The 17,807-nt window shown below is 51.9% G+C and overlaps 1 protein-coding gene across 2 annotated transcripts in view; it reads left to right on the forward strand.

Annotated features, from left to right (window-relative positions):
• The first annotated feature begins 12,840 nt into the window (after nt 1-12,840).
• The window catches only part of DISP3 (dispatched RND transporter family member 3), a 30,603-nt gene continuing 25,636 nt past the window's right edge, over nt 12,841-17,807 (forward strand). Inside the window, exon 1 of one of the 2 annotated variants that reach the window (XM_088136826.1) lies at nt 12,841-13,087. The gene's annotated coding sequence lies outside the window, so the exon portion shown is untranslated. The remainder of the gene's footprint in view (nt 13,088-17,807) is intronic. The other variant, XM_025177765.2, reaches the window with a different exon arrangement.

A 17,807-nucleotide genomic window follows, 5' to 3' on the forward strand; every position in this document is an offset into this window, starting at 1 on the left:
CACCTTGCATCTTTCTGATTTGATGGCCATTGTCATTATTGTTATTATTAAGTTATCTAGACTCCAGGGTCTTCTGAAATGTATTGGGAGCCAAAGCAAGAAGTTGGGATGATATATTGCTGAATATCCCTTTCATACATAGATTTCACTCCTATTTTGTTTCTCCAGCAGTGTCCTGGCCACCAATTCTGGGCGCATCTGGGTGGTTAAAAACATAGTGGAAGAATCAAGCCCAATGCCATGCTTAAAAAAAAAAAAAAAGCATGGGATTGGGCTTGATTCTTCCACTATATTTTTGTTATTTTTTTAAAAAAAGCATTAATAAAATTCAGCCCACTGATTAAAGACAAGGTCCGGAGCAACATAAGCCAGAACAGTCTTTAAGAGCTCTGCAAAAATCCATTAAGAACACCAGTTTTAATTTTTATTTATCGACATTTGGCATCAGTTGAAGGGGCTGTAGGGGCACTGCCAGTCCCCTCCTCTAGCATGAATAATGTTGAATTTCGCATCCTTTCCGAGGGTAGCATTTTCAGTGACAGAAAGCCGAAGCCACCTCAGAGGGAAGGACCCGAAAATGTCTAGTAATCCTTCCTGAGCTTTCAAGATAGGGCAGAATGTAAATCTAAATGGCAAATAATGTCATAACACTTCTTCTAATCTCACTCTTTCCAATCTAAATCCTCCCAGTAACCTGTATCTCCCCACTTCCTTTGAAACTGGCATCATGAATGCCTTTTTCCCCCCCCTGTACCCAGAAACTGGGGGACGAGGAGAGGGGGAAGAAAAACCTTTGGGTCTGCACAGAACCTTGCAGCAACGGGTGCAGAAATGCTTTGGTGGAGAGGAATGAAGGGGAAAAAGATTTTAGGAAAAGCACGGTGGAAATACTGAGACATACTTAAAGCGAGTATGCTATTCAGCAGAACTTTAATTTCTATAATCAGTGCCATGTCCTCAATCTTGGAAAGGGGAATGCAAGGATATTAAATCTGTCCCTGTCCCCACCTTGGCCAGAATTCACTGATTCTCCTAGCTCTGCCTGCATTAACTGCCCATTCAGTGGGGCATCCCTGCCAATTTCTGAGCTGAGTAAAAAAGGAAACAGAACAAGGGGACCTGGGTTTTGCGGCTCTGGTTCCAGTCACTCTCCAAAGGACTGCTCTATGCAGCAGGGTGAGTTGTGACCTTGTTATTTGCACCTAGCAGACCTGTTCACTGTGGCTTGTCAATGGAGTTTATAGTTTTGCGCAAGTTGTGCTTGAGTCAGTAAACCATGGCTAAGCAAACCGTGGTTAAGTGTAACTTGTGAACGTGCCCTGATGCTCACGGCTCAGCCCTGGCATCTTCTTGCGGACCTTAACCGGGTTAGTTAAGTATCCTGTTCCGCCGGCAAGAGTGGAATTTTAAGCAGAAAGTAAACCTGACATAAAACAGTATTTTAAATAATAAAAGACTGGGCTGTCTGATTTAATGTTTTTAGCTGTTTTTGTGTGTTGTTTTTTCTAGTTTTGGACACACACACCCCCAGAGTCCATTGGAGTTGGGTGGCCAATAAATTTAAATAAATTAGTAATAATAATAATGACAGGTTGCAGAAATCAGGTGATAGCAGTGATGGTTTCTGAGTCATGATCTCCCCTAAATTGGTACTCCTTGCCATTGCCAGACCTTTCTCTTCCTGAGCCACTTTGGTGTCTCCTGATCAGACATTAAACACTTCTTCAATGAAAATCTCCAGCTCCAATTATTCAGTCTGGAAAGCTAGTATTGAGCAGAACCGTTGAACTAAGGTGGGTCAATAACCAGCAGGGCTGAACAAAGATTATTTCAGTAAAGACAAATACTTCCTCCGCAGCGAGAGAGGAGGCTTCTGGCGCACTTTGGGAAAACCTGGCCCAGGAAGATTGCAGAGGGCCCGCGATGCTCCCTGTAGACTAGTTCTGAGTATATGTTTTGGTTGGGTTTCTCACCTTGTGGTTGGTTCGGTTTGGACTGATGTAGGTTTGCAAAAGCGGACTTGTGATTTATAACCTCCTGCATTGTGGAAAGCCATCCCATTTTGGTTTATTCAGAAATCATGACTGAGCAAACCCAGGTTCTGGCTGAGTTGCAAAGGTGCTTCCTTTCTCTAAAAAGGTGAATGTATTCTCTGAGCTGAATTCTGCTATCTGGCTTTCCTGCCGTTAAAAAAAGAAAGGGGTCGGAGCGTGGACCGACCAGTGTTTTTCCTCCAGCCATTCCTTAAGAATCTACCGACTTAGATTAAACATCTTGGCTTCCTTTCATGGATTGACTTCCCAAAAGCGAGTGCCAGCTATCTGAGGAAAGAGGCCACAGATTAGAAATAATGTCCTCTAAAGCTTTCCTGGAAGAATTTAAAGATCAGACTCATCCTGGCCCGGTCCACCAGATGACACCTTTCAGATCTTTATTTAGCCAACGTATTTAGCTGCTCTTCTCACAAAACGTGTCTCTGGACGGCGTACAATATGTAAAGACAATAAAAACCATCAAACGCTCAAACATAAATAAAACCCAGAAAAACAGAAAACGTAAAAACCCAAGATAGCGAGAGAACCACCACTGATGGATATCACACAACCGCCTTGCCGCCTCCCCACGGGACCCCCAGGGTTGATGGAAAAACCGTGTTTTGGGGGCTTTCCGGAAGGCAGGCGAGGATGGGGCCAACCTCGCCTCAGTGGGAATGATGTTCCAGAGGGCCAGGGCCACAGCAGAAAAGGCACGCCGCCATCTGGGTCCTGCCCGATGGAGCTCCTTAGGAGACAGGACCCGCAGCATACCTCTGGGGGAGATGGGCGGCGTATAAATTTAATAAATAAATATATCAATAAATACCTGATGGGACGGGCAGACGTAATCGGGTGGAGACGGTCCCTCAAACAACCCGGCCCCATGCCATGTAGGGCTTCAAAGGTCGAAACCAGCACCTTGAATTGCACCCGGAAGCAAACTGGTACCCAATGCAGCTTGCAGAACAGAGGTGCAACGTGTGTTGCTCTAGAGACACACACAACCGTCCGTGCAGCCGCACTCCACACCAGCTGAAGCTTCCAGATACTCTTCAAGGGCAGCCCCAGGTAGAGCGTGTTACAGCGATCCATTCTGGAGGTGGCCAGCTATCCAGGACTAGATTCCCTGTCTCTGATCAGGCTGGCCAAAATGAGGGTTGTTGCCCTATAGGACCGGAGGGCGCTAGGGAAAATCTGCTCTGGAGTTTTGGGGAAGCCTGGATACGGGACCAGCTTAGTCTGAACCTCGGCGAAGAATCCAAGTTTGATCTTGACACAACTCAGCAGTTTTCAGTTGCTGTGCTGTGCTAGGAGGCGAAGAGGAGCATATTCAGTATTCATTCCATACGGCGAGGAGCGTTTGCTTTTCCTTCCCAATTAATACATCCCTTCCTCCTTCCTTTGATAAATCATGGACCATGCTTAAATCGGGGGTCTGGCTCCACACCCCATTTATTGCAGGGTAATTAATGAATTGATCGGCAAAGAGGGCAAACCATTAATCAAGCGACGCTGTCAGATCAATGGACGGGGGTTCCTTTCCACCATGGGAGCTGCATCTCGTGTTGGAAGAGCAATGATTTTCTTTCCAAGGACCACGGTTATCACTGGCGCTTGTTACTCCCTTGCAGAAGCTTCCTGCTGACCAGACAGCTGGACTGAACTGACCGGAGCAGAGCTGGCGGCCAAGGTTGACCCCAGAATAAGGACCCAGATTGTTCCCCTCCAAATGAAACGGGAGGTTCATCTTGCAGGGTTGGTGTCCTTCTGCGACATGAGGCCACCTCTCGGCAGGTCTCCCCCCGTGAGCAGCGGTCCCCGGCCCTCCTTCCAGACGGGCAAAGCCGCCGGGTCCTTCGGCCACTCTGGGTTGCCCTTGGGCCCTGGGCCTCCCTCCCTCGCAGCTGCCACTGACACCCTGCGAAGGACGGGGAGCTGCATCTTCTAACAAGTTGGGCGGTAGATGACATCCAATTATCCAAACAGAATACAATGTAATTTCACCCTTGGGCAGGCCTGCATTTCCCCGGAGGGTGATGTATGATGCTGGGACACTATCTCTGTTTGTCGAGCCGGTGGCTTCATCCCTGTTTTCCTGGCAAATCTCTAAAGCTCAGGAGACCGAGAGAAGGCGAGTTTTACAGCTGAGGAACTCAGATAAACCACAACAGAGCATGTTGTTGTTAAAATCCCAGCCCAAACACAAAGAAATTAATGGGTCTGTCTCTCTCCATCCCGTGCTGATCCTTTTCTATTTGATTTGGACTTTTCTGGATTCCTCCCCCCTTCTTCCCTCTCTTCTCCCCTTTTGTTCTTGGTTTATTGTTCATGACTTGTTTATAATAAACCCAGCTTACAGTGCAGTTTTACCCAAGGCTGCCTGCTGGTACATCAGAAAAAAAATTGCGTTGGGGCAAGACTGGGGAAGTTGAGAGGTGTTAGTAAGCAGAATGTAGCTAGGCATCACGGAAGGGAAATAGCTGTGTTTTTGCAGAAATACCGTGGTGAATATTTCCTGGCTCACCAGTGCTCCCTTCTCCTGGGTTTCGCCTCTGGATTTTGATATTATGAGTGACGGAGCTGAAGTAGAACCGGTGCATTAGGAACATCTCCCTTCCAGGATTTCTGCGTGAAATTGGCACATTTGCATTGGGCTGCAAATTTCACTTCCTTCATGTCTTGGGAATCTTATCCTCTGTGCTTAGATGCATCGATTAACACTCCTCCCTCCCCTCCTGAAATAAAGTATCCATGTGCTCGGCCCGTGCACTGCAGTGGGATTATGTTGTGTCGTGTTTCACCAGTGTGCATGTGTTCTTGCCTCGATGAAACACTGCTGAAAAAGCAGTCTTAACGTGCTTGTCTCCAGGATCCCAGCAAGAATGCTTTTGAGGAGGACAGTGTTGAACGTGGGAGGCAAAGATGAGGCTCTACCATTGTGGTACGGCCCTTACACGAGACCCAGCAAGGTAGGAAGGTGCCCTCTACGGAGTCAGGCCATCTTGGACCCGTCTCGCCCAATATTTTGTCCTCTGGTAAACATCTGGGGGAAAGGCTTTGCAAGAGAAGGAGAACAGGCTGTATCCCCTCCATTTCTCTGCTTTGGTGCTGCTTCTCCCCAGGATGTCAGTTGTGACATGTTGATTTGAAAACACACAGACGTATCTACACGTGTCTCTTCCACAATTGGTTTTTTAATTGATCTGCCCAGAATGGTGGTTCCCAAGGCAACTGTAGATCACCTCTTCTTTTAAAACATACTGTATTAAAGCAGTGGAGGAACGATTATAGAGCCGAGAGCTGGAAAACCCAGGGAGGCAAGAGAGAGGAAGAACAGCGGACCTTGGGGGAGGAGGGACCTGGATTTCAAAATCATCTTGAAATCCCCTGGGACCTTATACAGTGGAGAACTTGAAGCCTGAGTCCTCATCCTTAATCAAAGCCAAACTTCCTGGGGCTGTCAGCATGTGGGAATACGTCCTGCAGGTCATTGGTGAAGTCAGAATTGATGGAGGGCCAATATGATCGTCAGAAAAGCACTGAGACGTTTTATTAAGTGTTGCAGATTCCCAGCCATGACTTACCTCTTTCCTCCAAACGCTGTGTATTCCTGCAAGGCCGGGGCTTTCCCCAGGACGACAGATACTGTAACTCCCCCTTGTACCCAGATGAAGCTGTTTTCGCCACACAGAGCCTGGCACTCCCAGCCTGGCTGTCAGAAATCAAGGAAGTCACGGTGACAGACCTTGCGGAATGCCCATGGAAAGCAATCCGAAGGGTTCATTAAAACAACTTGTGGGATCACGTTCTTGCAATTAGCAGATTGTGTTAATCAAGAAATATGAATTGCCACGAGCCGCATTTTGGAGACAATCTCTTCATTTAGCTCTGATTAGAGCTTCTCCCTGCCTCTGCCATGCACATTTTTCCTTGCTGCTTTAATTGCAAAATCTTGGCACAGGATTAAGAGTCGTGATGAGCAAAAAAAATATATATATACATACATACATGCGTGCATACATACATACATAATTCTACCTGAGTCTCAGAGAAACTAAACCTTGGGGTAAAAAGCAGCTGGGCCTTAGAGGTTTCCAAGGCTGCTGTGTTGCTCTTGCAAAAAGCATCTCATTGTTTGAACCTGGCTGGGAAAATTAGAATGGGGTGATTGTTCCTTCCATCACTTGTTCAGCCTCAGAGGATTTTCCCAGGATCCTTTGCAGATGATGGACAGTAGCAAAATTCCAGCAGTCTGTCCAGGGAGACTGGGGCGAGGGGGGGAGTTCATTTATCCAGTGACAGAAGATCAAACATGTCTTTTTTCCCCAGATGTAGAATATTCCTTTCTTGGGGGAAAACATTTTAAGGGTCTCAATGGTAAATCATATGCGTGTCTGTGCTTGTGTGTTTCCCCTTAATATTTCAAAGAACAAGCTACAAAACCCCCACCTGAAATGCCATACTAGGTTAGCTAGCTAACCCTCTTTTTTTCCCCTAAGCCTAATGATTGTTGCAGGATGGCTGGGGCACTGCTGCACACCTTTGCACCACTGGGCATCCTTTCCTCATCGTTCCTTGACTAAAGGACATCACGTTTAGCATCCAAGCTGGAGAACACCAACGTTAGAACGAGGCGTTGCAGATTCCAGGCGTGGAAATGGTTAAATATTACAGTACCAAAGGAACTGGAAAAATCATTTGGCCCTGAGGAGACTCGCCCAGCTGGGATCTGACAGGGTCACAGGAAGGCTTGCATCCAGACCAAGTCAATGATCTTGGATCCAAATTCTAGATCTCTCCTTCAGATGTTGTTAGCAGGAACTAATTCGACGTGTTCTAAATCACGGCCGCATCAAATATTTGCTTTTACGTCCGCCTAAGACAACACACGAAAAAAGGAGAAGGGTTCCCACCTCCATGGGCTGCGAAACAGAGTGGGAAGGGCGGACGGAGCTGAACGCTCGCGGCGTGTGGATTAAGCCCCATGAATATGGATGAGGCTCTAATTGGCTTCTCTATGTAGTCCAAAGGTGCCCAAGGGCCTAGGCTTCGAGACTTAATTGTTGTAGACAATTAATAACTTGGATCGTCTTAATTCCATATTGCGCTCCACAGCTCATTAGAAAAGCAAGGAGAGGAAATCCTCTGAGTGAGCAGAGCACCGTCTGCTGCAGAGTTCGTGCCACAGAAGTCTTCCCACCAGAAAGTCGGGGGGGGGGGGCAGAAGATCACAGCTTCTTTGCTGCCGGCGGGGTCTCAAGGGGGGGGATTTTTAAAACATTCCCTGCTTTCCCCTAATCCAGATTAGGGCTGGGCGTGAACAATGGTGGCCATCGGCAGAACCAGCCGTGCCAATCGGTAAACCGGATGAAACGGATCTGCGATGTGAAATACGCCATAGAAGGAAAAGCAACCTTGGTGGATTCCTCCCTCCAGATGGAGGGCGACATGGAAGTCTGGCTTTGAGCCCGGGGGGGCTTCCGAGAGAGCTCTCTTTTGAGAAAGGGCACCATGAGGTGTGCTGCGCCAGCCAAACTGGGCTGAGGCAAGTGGGTGGCAATTTTACATAGCCTGCTTAATGAAAGGCAAAGAGAGGAGCTAGCAAACGTCGGTGAACGTGGCTTGAGCCTAATAAAGCTATCGCCCACTTGTGGATCAGTGAGAAAGATGCCGTAACGGATAGCCAGGAAAGCGGGGGATCTTCTGCAGCGGTGGAAGGAATGGTGCAGGTTGTGATCCTGGAAAGAAATCAGAAATTGAGGGGGAAAGAACTTTTATTCCACATTCCTTGACCGCTCCCCACCCCTCGCGTTCCCAGGAGGTCCTAGAGACCTGCGGGGGAGACAAGGCTGAAATCCTGGTTTGATTGACAGTTCCCTGCAGGTGAGCATCTGTTAGAAGTCTTCCTGGGCTCCTGAAAGGCCCAGCTGCCGTATTAAGTGCTTTGAACACCAGCAGGAGATGCGTTTTTCCATCTGCAGCCTAATTTAATTCCTTTCCCCCAACCCTAGTTTTAGAGAGAGAAATACCTCCGGCTTGGAAAGGAATCGTTTTTCGAAGTCTGGAAAGTCAAGCTGACCAAACACTCATCTTTTTACTTTCTCTCCTTCACAGTTCTGGGGCAGTCACCTTTTTGAGTGGGGGTGGAAATCGAAGTAGAGATGAGGGCTAGAACCTTGACATGGAGACAAAGCTGCTGGGAGCCATTGATGCTTGAATTTAGAAGTGCAGATGCCCCTTGTGGAGAGTCACAGAATTGCAGGTAGCGCCCTCTATATAGTCCGCCTTCCCCAACTTGGTGCCCTTGGCTGGACTTCAGCTCCCTGAACTCCCTAATCAGTATTTCAGATAGGGAATTCTGGGAGTTGCGGTCGAAACATTTGGAGAGAATCGAGTAGAAAAAAATGGGCAGAGGCAGTGAAATATGTCAGACCTTCATCTAATCCTGCCTAGCCACGCTGAGAGTCGAATCCTCCTGGACTCAGGGGGTGTAAAGGCTAAGAGCCTAGTCCTCATGGTTCTCATTAAAAGGAAGATTGGAAGCTGTCTCGTACAGCATGTGAATGCAATTGCTTAGTCTTCCCCTGCTCTAGTTCAGTGTTGGGCAAGCAAAGGCACAGACGGGCAAGAACGTACTTAGAAATGTTGGCAATTAAATTTGGGGACCGAACGCAGCCTGGGCTGTTACGATACTTGCCTCAGTAGGACTCTTCTCTCGAACTCGGATTGGCATCACACACAAGCTGCGGGAAGCTTCAGTTCAGAGATACCGTTTGAAGACAACACGACTGGACCGAGTTTCTGAAGCCTCATTGAAGCCCCCCAAGTCTTATCTTGACGATTTCTGGAGATGCATCCCAAAACAGCTTTAAAATATATATATATCAGAAGCCAGAACTGAAACCGGGCGCAGCTGAGCAACAGCAGGCCGAAATGGGACGCCATCCTCAACGTTGACCACCGCGTTCTCCTGCCCAAAAATGGGGAGGTGTGAAACGTAGAAAGGATGGAAGGAAGCAGCAAGCCTTGAGATGCTGGACAGACACCCCTTGCGACCCTCGGGGGCATTTCAGGGGCAGGCTCCCCAGTGAGGCTCTTCTTTCGCCCAGCACCGGTGTGCTTTTTACAGCCGTCCCCGCCACCCTTCTGAGGCTGGACCGTGCCCTCCCGTCCTCCGCCCTGTGGCTGGGAAGATGCGCTGAGCCAAACCGAGGGTGTTTATGGCTTCGTCGTCTTGATGACGGGAATGCTGATGAGGGTTCCCAGAGCCAAATGTAATAAGGCCTGGAGAGCGCTGGGGTCCCAAGGCGGCATCTGGGTGGGCCTTCACGGGACGGAGACCAGCCCTTGGCACTGACTCTGCCAGGCATCCTCGGGCCTTCCTTTAAAACGTAAAGCCTTTTAAACAAACGACTCACCGAAAGCTATTCAGCTTCTTTAATTGCAAGGGGGGAAAACCCACGGGGACTCTTAACATCCTCGGTACCTCCCGTTTTCCTTCCTTTTATTTCTTCCTCTGATCTCCCCGTGATAACTTTGGAACGCGTTTTCTTTTAATTTGCCTCCGGGTGACAGTGCCTTGCTTTGCAGTCGCTCGTCTCGGAGTGTAAACTTGTTCTTCGTGTGATGCTGGCTGGCGCTACCAAAAAACGCCCTTTTTCTTTCCCAGAAGACGCTGAAGGGCAATCCTGGGCCGGAGCCTAAGTGTGAAGGGGAGGTCTCTTGCTGCTGTTGTCCGAACAGAGGCTGAACCCTGGCTCAGCCCTGGGGAGCGAAGGTGGATAAGGGTCCAATGCCAAAGGTCCCTTTAACAAAGAGCCAGCCTTCCTCATGAATAAAGCTTCCTGGACCGTTCTGTTGGTTTGGATTCCGCTCAAGCCCCGTTTGACCTTTTTGACCTCACTTCCAAGGGACTGAAGGAGCTCAGTGACTCGCCACCTTGCTAGCGGCGGCCTGAAGCTGTGCTGCTGAATCCCCAAAATAATGCAGACTTGAACTTGCAACTTGGGGGCTGGCGGGGAGAAATGGAGCGAATCTGAAATTGGCAAAGTTGGTTATGCTCAGTCAGTCTCTCTTCTTTCTCCCCTTGGTATCCATGGCCTGTAGGACAGCAGAACTGGAGAACTATTGAAGTCATTTGCAATTTGTCATGCCTTTCACCCACATTCCTTAACTGGACTCATATGGTTTGGGCTTAGTATGTGGGATGATCCCGGTTTTTGCGACTGGCAAAACACAATCGGCCAGATCGACAGGGGCTGCTGAGAGTTGTACTGTAGTTCGGAAATCTTTGGCAAAGGGTTAGGGGATCTCAGCTAACTGAGATGTCTTCAGCAAGCTACTGCTGAGCAAGTTACAGACAATGTTCATGTCCCTTCAAGTCCCCAATTTAAGTTCCACAGCAGGAAGGCTCTTGGGTTTGGGTGACTCTTTCCATGCTGCTGTGAAAAAGCATTTCTTAGGTCGCCACCAAGGTGGCCCTTGAAGCCAACGTGATTGAAGGATGATGGGAGTTGTCATCCAAGCGTGAGGGTGGTCTTCAGGTTGAATAGCAAGCTGGCTTAGCTGAATCGTTGCTCTGATGCAGGCTGGGCCTAAACCTGGATTTCCCTCAACGGTGATCCCCAGGAGTTTTTTGATTTTGAGTCAAAGCGCGAGACTCAAAAGGGTTGAACGTCGTGTAGACGGGAGGAGCGTCCTTCCAGGCCCAAACGGGGCAGCTACTGAGGTTACCCAGACTGCTTCCCAAGCCAGGTTTCCCAACATAGGAAGAATGTTAATTTGCTCTTGTTGGTTAGCCTTCTTGGATTGATTGCTGTCTTGGCTGAAACGTATCCCCCTCAACGCTGTGATCAGAACCTTTCCTGATTTTTTTTCCCCAATCCAGAATGGGTCTGGCTGCTGTACCTTTTCCCAAGAATCTCTGATCACCAGGGACAATAATGCTTGGGGGGGATCTAGTTTGCATGGGGTGGGGGGGAGATCATTAAGGGAAGGCAACCTGAGATTGAGCTTTTGAAAGTGAGGCCCGGTGCGGAAGGGAGAAGGAATATAATCCTCCCTCCCTCTGCGATAAGGCTTCGATTCCAAGTAATGAAAGGAGAATTAGAAAATTCACCAGGAAATTTGAGTGGCCGAGTGCTTCTAAGTCAGACGGTTTGATGCCCAGCGTCTCCAGGGAGGGAGAGAAAAACTTCAGGAAATGCTAAGTCTTGATCGTTGCTGCCGGTGCTCTTGGGCTAGAAGGACTGGAGGGTGTTCCTCTGCCGTAGAGAAAGGTGGTAGGTGGGGAAACTGCCGTTTTGCAGCTAGAGAACCGCTGCCCACCAGGGGCGGCCCCATATATCGTGTCTTTCTGGGAAATGACTGATTCATGCAACCAGCTGGCCAACAGCCATGTGGCTGGTGACTTAGAGGGCCGCCGTGTTGACTTTTGGAGCCCGCGCTGCAGGGAGCTTCCAGCTGTAGACACAGTCTACCTCTGAATTACCAGCTTTTAGTCACGGACAGCCCAGCCCGAGCAGAGGCAGCGGGTAGCGCTGGACCGGCTCTCCGGGGTGTCCAGCGTCTTAGGCCAAGGGGGCGTAGTCGCAGGGTGAAGACTTCAGCAGGAGCTGCCTGGACTCCGACTCTGCTCAGAGTTTCTCCGCCGCCCCCTCTTTGCCCGGCAGAGAGGGCCAAGGCCAGATGGACTCCGGGGTAGCGGGGAGCAGACCCCTGCGCCAGCTTGGCTAGCCCGCATCCCACCCACTCCTTCACCTGTCTAGCCGCGGGTCCTGGGTGAGCGGGGGGCATTTTATCCCAGCTCTCTTCTCTTCTCTCCTCTCTTGGCTGCTTCCAGCGTGGCTTTTGGCCCCGGGCTCGGGGCCCTCTCCTGCCCTGACCCCCGTGCCTGCCTGCCTGCCCTGGGATTGTTTTTCAGCCCGCCGGTGAGAGCAACCCTGATCTGAAAGAAATGCCTCGTCATGCGTACATACGACCCAAGGAGTTCCCTAATGTTGCTAACAGGGAACGCTGGAGTTGGGGAGAGGGAGGGCTAGGGGACCTGGCTCCCCTCTCCCCGGTCCTCCTGCGCCACCCAATCTTTCTGTGCACCCCCTCTCCCCCCCCGCCCCGTACCACTTCATTTGAGCCTGGGGTACCTGCACGGGATGCTGTGATAGGCGCCCCCCGCCCCGCCCCGCCCAGGCTGACCGGACGCCCTGGAGCTGGTCTGGGGGAGGTGTGGGCGGGGCGGGGATCCTGCCCTCCAGACCCTGTTGGGTGTTTCTTCTTCCCCACGCAAGGGGGGAACAGTCCTCCAGCTTCTCTGCGGACAGGTTTGATGGGCAGTTCGCCCCCCCCCACAAGTTTTTACCCCGGGTGGCATCACCTTGGTGTAGCAATCTCGCTTACCCACACCTCGACTCTATGCAAGAGGGCAAAGCAGCCTTTCCATTCCCAACCTGGCCGGCGCCCTCCAGGGCGCGGGACTACACCTCCTATCACGCCTGTCCAGAATGGTTGGATGTGATGGGAAGCGGAGCCCTTCCGACCTGGCGGGCGCCTGGTTGCAGAAGGCGAGCCGCTCTTCCTCTCGCTGCGCTTCTGCGCCCGCCGCTCCCCCCCGCTTTTTTTCCCTTTGCCATCCTTCCCTTCCCCTTCCGCGACGTGGTCTCGCCCTCCTCTCTCCCGCGAACATAGCACCGGGCCGTACCATCGCGCCTCCCCGAGGGGTGGGGAGCAGGGTTGCCTGCGTAAAAGTTCCCCGAAGCGCGCTGGCGGGCGGGGCTGGTCGGCCGGCGCGGTCCAAGGTGGGGGAAGCGAGCGGGGCGCGACCCAAGAACGGGAGCCGCCGGCGGTGCTTCTCCTTTTCCCCCCCCGCGCGCGAAGCGATGGTAGAGGCCCGGCTTTCGCAAGCGCGAGGCTGCCCAGGCGGAGTATAAGAGCCGCGGGAGGCGCGGACGGGCGGCCGGACGGACGGGACTGGCTTCGGCGAGCGCGGAGGGAAGACCGCCGACAACCTGCCCGCGGGAGGAGCCGCGTCCTCCGACTGAGCTTCTCCCGGAGAGGTAGCAGCTCCGACCGGGGCCCTGTGCCCGCCGAGCTGCTTTTCGCAGACCGATCGATCGATCGATGGATGGGGAGAGGGTGGTGGGTGCCTCCCAGTGCCAGCTACCAAGCATGGCGCACGATGCAGGCAGGGCAGGTCCTTCCTTGCCTGCCCAGTGGGTGAACGCTGGCTTGGAGGTGGCGGTGGTGGTGGCGGTGGCGAAAAGCCAGAAGGTGGCCTTGGGGTCTCCCCCCACCGACCCACCCACCCACCCACCGGGGACTCGTGCCGGCATCCCTCAGGGGCTTCCAGTCGGAGGGCTCCTTTGTCTGAGAGCCAGACTGGAGTGGGGGTCTCGGCTTCGGAGACGCAGGGTGGGAATGAATGTTTGCGGCTTCCCCTTGTGCCCCATTTTGCGGGGGGTGCTTTCAAGAGTTGCTGAGTTGGGGAGGGTGGCATACAGAGTCCAACTTGGCTTGTTTGTCGTAGTTCCTGAATTTCTAAAAATAGTGGGGGGGGGGATTGGCAAAGCATGGACCACCTGGGTCTTTGCTGAAAGCTCCCTGCCCCCCCCCCACACACATACTTTTCCAAAAGCAGTAGCAGCCGCTTGGCCCCCAGGGGGGATGTGGGGTGGTGCTGGGGATAGCCAGGCTAAGAAGAGGGAGGCTAAGAGGAGCAGCCCCGGTGCTCCCCCCACCCTCCCAGTTCAGTAGAGTTCCCATTCAAGCAGGCCCCGTGGTTGGACTCCAAAGCACATGCATTTTGCAAGGGGGGGGGGATGGAGTCCGGAGAAATGAGTGAAGAATCAGATCCCAAAGAAAGGGGCTACCGTCAGGTTTAAACAAGCAAACCACACGTGTGCCTCTGTGTGCACCCCTCAATTAAAAACATGGGTGTCTTCCGGACCTGTATCAGGGTTACCCCTCAGTGCAGAGTCTCTGTTTCAGACGAAAGGGGCTGAGCTGAGCCACGGGGGTCCCGGAGAAGGTGAGGGGGGATTGGGGTGAGCGCTGTGGCCTCTGCCCTTCAGCTGGGGGCTTCCCCGAAGGACCGCGGCAAGTATGACCCCCTTTGTCGGGGCTGCTCCTTCAGACCTTCCACGTTTTGCAGCAGCTCCCATGGAGCAGGCGGCCAGAGGAGGGGGATTTAGACATCGGGGGTCCCAGAAGAGTTGTCCAAGGAAGTCACCCAAGCTCCTTGGTCTCTAGTTTAAGATCTTGGGCCAGGCGTTGGGTAGGACCTGCGCTAGAAGAAATCGGCTAATTGCTGCTTCCCTGAGCCCCGAAGCCGAGAAAAGTTGGGTCTTCCAACAGAATGGTTTGCCCTTGCCCATAAGTCTCACTCATGACCAAACCTGTTCCAGGGCTCTACAGTTTCACTGTTGCCCCGTGAAGTCCTGGCACTTCTCTGTGCGTGCGAGAGAGAGGTTGTGCCTGAAGGAGGCCGTGCTGAACAAGAAGGACGTGGCTCTTGTCTGAAGTCTGCCCGCTGGAGCTAGGTTGCAGCTAAGAGGATGTCTTGGGAACTCTTCGTACTTGAGGACTGGGATCTGGGGATGGCTGTGCCAAACTGGATGTCCTTCTGATAGAAAATGTGTCTTAGAATCCTAGAGTTGGGATCTGGGAGATCCTCTGATCCATCCAAAGTCAGCGCCTGGTGTGGAATGAGATGCCGGCGGGGCGGGGGGAAGGAAGGAAGGAAGGAAGGAAGGAAGGAAGGAAGGAAGGAAGGAAGGAAGGAAGGAAGGAAGGAAGGAAGGAAGGAAGGAAGGAAATAGAAAGAGGAAGGAAATGGGAGGGAGGGAGGGACGGAAGGAAGGAAGGAAGGAAGGAAGGAAATAGAAAGAGGAAGGATTTGGGAGGAAGGGAAGGGAGGAAGGAAGGAAGGAAGGAAGGAAGGAAGGAAGGAAGGAAGGAAGGAAGGAAATAGAAAGGAAGGAAATGGGAGGGAGGGAAGGAAGGAAGGAAGGAAATAGAAAGAGGAAGGAAATGGGAAGGAAGGAAGGAAGGAAATAGAAAGAAGAAGGAAATGGGAAGGAAGGAAGGAAGGAAGGAAGGAAGGAAGGAAGGAAGGAAGGAAGGAAGGAAGGAAGGAAGGAAGGAAGGAAGGGACCTCTGCCCATCTTCTTTTCTCGAATGGCTTCCCTTCATCTTCTGTTTGGGCCAAGCTCTGCAGAGGAAGCAAGATGGGACAGACTCAGCCCTGCCAATAAACCAAACAAATGGCTGACGCTAAAGACCCCGGCTGCCTTTCCTCCCTTATCCCGGCGTGGTTCCCCTCCTCTTGGGTTGTCTGGAGTCACTTCTGATTACTCATCTCGGCTGCCTTGGCTTGCCCCAGTTCTGCGTGAACCACTTGCGTGGAGGGACTGAACCTGGGGCGTGCAGAACAGCCAGCGTGTCAGTTCTTCAGCACAGCCCAGTGGATCTGGAGAGCCTCGCTGTTCTAGCCTCGTAGCATTTGTGTGGGAGTGTGTACGGATCCCCGACGGGAGAGGCTTGGGTGCAAAAGCTTCTGGCGCAACAGAGCGGCGGCTTTTTCAGAAGGCTTCGCCGGCAAACCTAGCAGCGGCCTTTAAAACGGGATTTTTCAGCGCGTTCCAGAACGTGCCTCTCCAGGCTGCAGATCAGCCCGAGGGGTTGAACGTGTTTTGATAAAGTTACAGGGGAGGGTTTGATTAGGGTGGGTGAGCATTGGAGCTGGGGAGAAATGGGAGCCGCTGCCTCCCGACTCCTGACCTTCCTGCCTGGCCTGGCTGCCGCAAGAGATGGCCCCGGCGTTCCCTCGGGGAGATGGGGAGCTCTGTGCATTGAGAAGGCGCCTCCATTTCAGCTCCCGCTATTAGAATTAGTCTCTGTTTCCCCCCCCCCCCCGAGGTTTGGTGAGAAGTCTGTTCCCAGGTGAATCTTAAAAGCACATATTCGCTTGCTGATCGCTTACGATTCGTGTTCTCGGATGGGAAACTGAGGCTGAGGGAAAAGGCGGCGTCTCTTTTCTCCTCCCTCCGCCCCTCCCCAAGCCTGAGTGAGAACAGAAAAGGAGCTTGTGGGATCAAGCCCAGAGCAGAACCTCGGACAGAATTGCTGGCATCGTCTCTCTCTCCAGGCAGGGCTGGGGAAAATACCCATTGCTCCAGCTTGTCAGCGTCAGGCTGGCCAAACGGACGGTTTGGTGGCTTCAGCGTCCCTTGACTCCAGCTTTTCGGAAAGCCACGGGAAGGGCTTGGTGTGGGGCTCAGATCCAAGCGGGGTGTGTACTTTACAGGCCCCTTAACAGTTGGGAACCTGGATCCGCAGACGGCCAGAGTTAAGGTTAAAAGACTGGAAGCTCGTCGGGTAGAGGGAATAGGCTTCTACATTAATCCCTCTGTCCATCCATCCTATTCCCCATTTAGGAATATAAAAACCTGGTGGAATCAAAGCTTAGTCCATACATCTTTCTCCTGTTGACAGCTTACACATTTGTTGTGATGCTTCCACTGCAGCGTTCGGGTATTCACAGGTCCACTCTTCTTGGCTGTGGAGGTTCTGTTTGGCTCTGGGGGCAAGCCGCCAGTCCCTTGACCCCTTTTGGGGTTACTAGGATAGTCCCCGAGGAGGCAGCAGGAATCTGGGGTGTGCTTTTCTGCAAAGGAGGAGAGCTGGAAGTCCAAATACCCAAAGCGCATGGCGAGGCAGACTCCCTTGCATCTCGTTTGTTTTATTACGGGAGGCCAAAGCAGTCTGGCAATACCAACCCAGCAAGTCAAGATCTGCTTTCCGCTTTCTCTCCCTGTCCTGAAAGGACTTTCATGGACGGTGCCTCCGGGAGAGACTCATCCAGAGGCACAGCGGGCAGCCTCTTTTCAGTAGATCTTCCTGCCTTTTCATCTTCCAAGTAAGAGACTGAGGATCCTTCCCCATTCTTGGCCTCCCCTGCCTGGTGCTACTAAGTGTTAACCTAGGAGAAACCAAAGGCGACTGGCTTTTCTCTTAAAAGTACAAATATTTCCGTCCCCAAATTAAGCGTACCTCACTCTTTCAACCACTCCTTGTAAGATGTGATCTTAGCTGTCAGAGGTGCTCTGTCAATATCTTTAAAACATGACCCTGCTTACCAAAAGATCATATTAGCAAACCTCGTAGCAGCGTCACACCGCTGGCTCGCATCCCATCTGCGGTCAGCTTGTCTTCCTGTCCGGTTGCACTTTGATTTTCAGACTTAAATTCTGTTTCTCTCCAAGTTTCTTTTCCTGTTCTTAGGCGTGCCAAGGTGGCTCCCTGCAGCTCAGGGGCCATGTGAGGCTTTTCTTTCTAATCCCGTGTCATTTGGAAGGGGTTCAAGTGAAATGAATGCCCAGATGAAGGAGGGGTGGGGATCTTGCCAGCAATCTCTCGTGTCTTTCTCCAGTCCTGCCCAGCTTTTTGGCTCGGTTGCCTCTGCTCCGTGTTGCTCCGAACGCTTGGTGTTTTCCTGCCCGGCTTGATAAGTGATCTCAAGAACTGCTGACGCCAGCGCCTTCCTCCTCCTCCTCCTCCTCCTCCGTGTGTGCCACGGGTCCATCTCTCATCTGGAACGCGTTTGCCCTCCTCTTTGCAATCCATATTAAGGTTGCAGTTTTATTAGGGCCCTGGGAGCTGATTGGATTTTCCAAGGGCTCTCCATTAGCTAAGTTTGCTAAACACCCCTCCGGCTCACACCTGATCTGAGACTGATCTTTAGACAGTGCGTGCACCCAGATCTAGTCTGGGAGAAGC

Source organism: Python bivittatus, unplaced genomic scaffold (genome assembly GCF_059951505.1).
Source record: "Python bivittatus isolate LINGU-HERP-01145 unplaced genomic scaffold, Pbiv_v1 ctg000090_np1212, whole genome shotgun sequence".
Taxonomy (NCBI): domain Eukaryota; kingdom Metazoa; phylum Chordata; class Lepidosauria; order Squamata; family Pythonidae; genus Python; species Python bivittatus.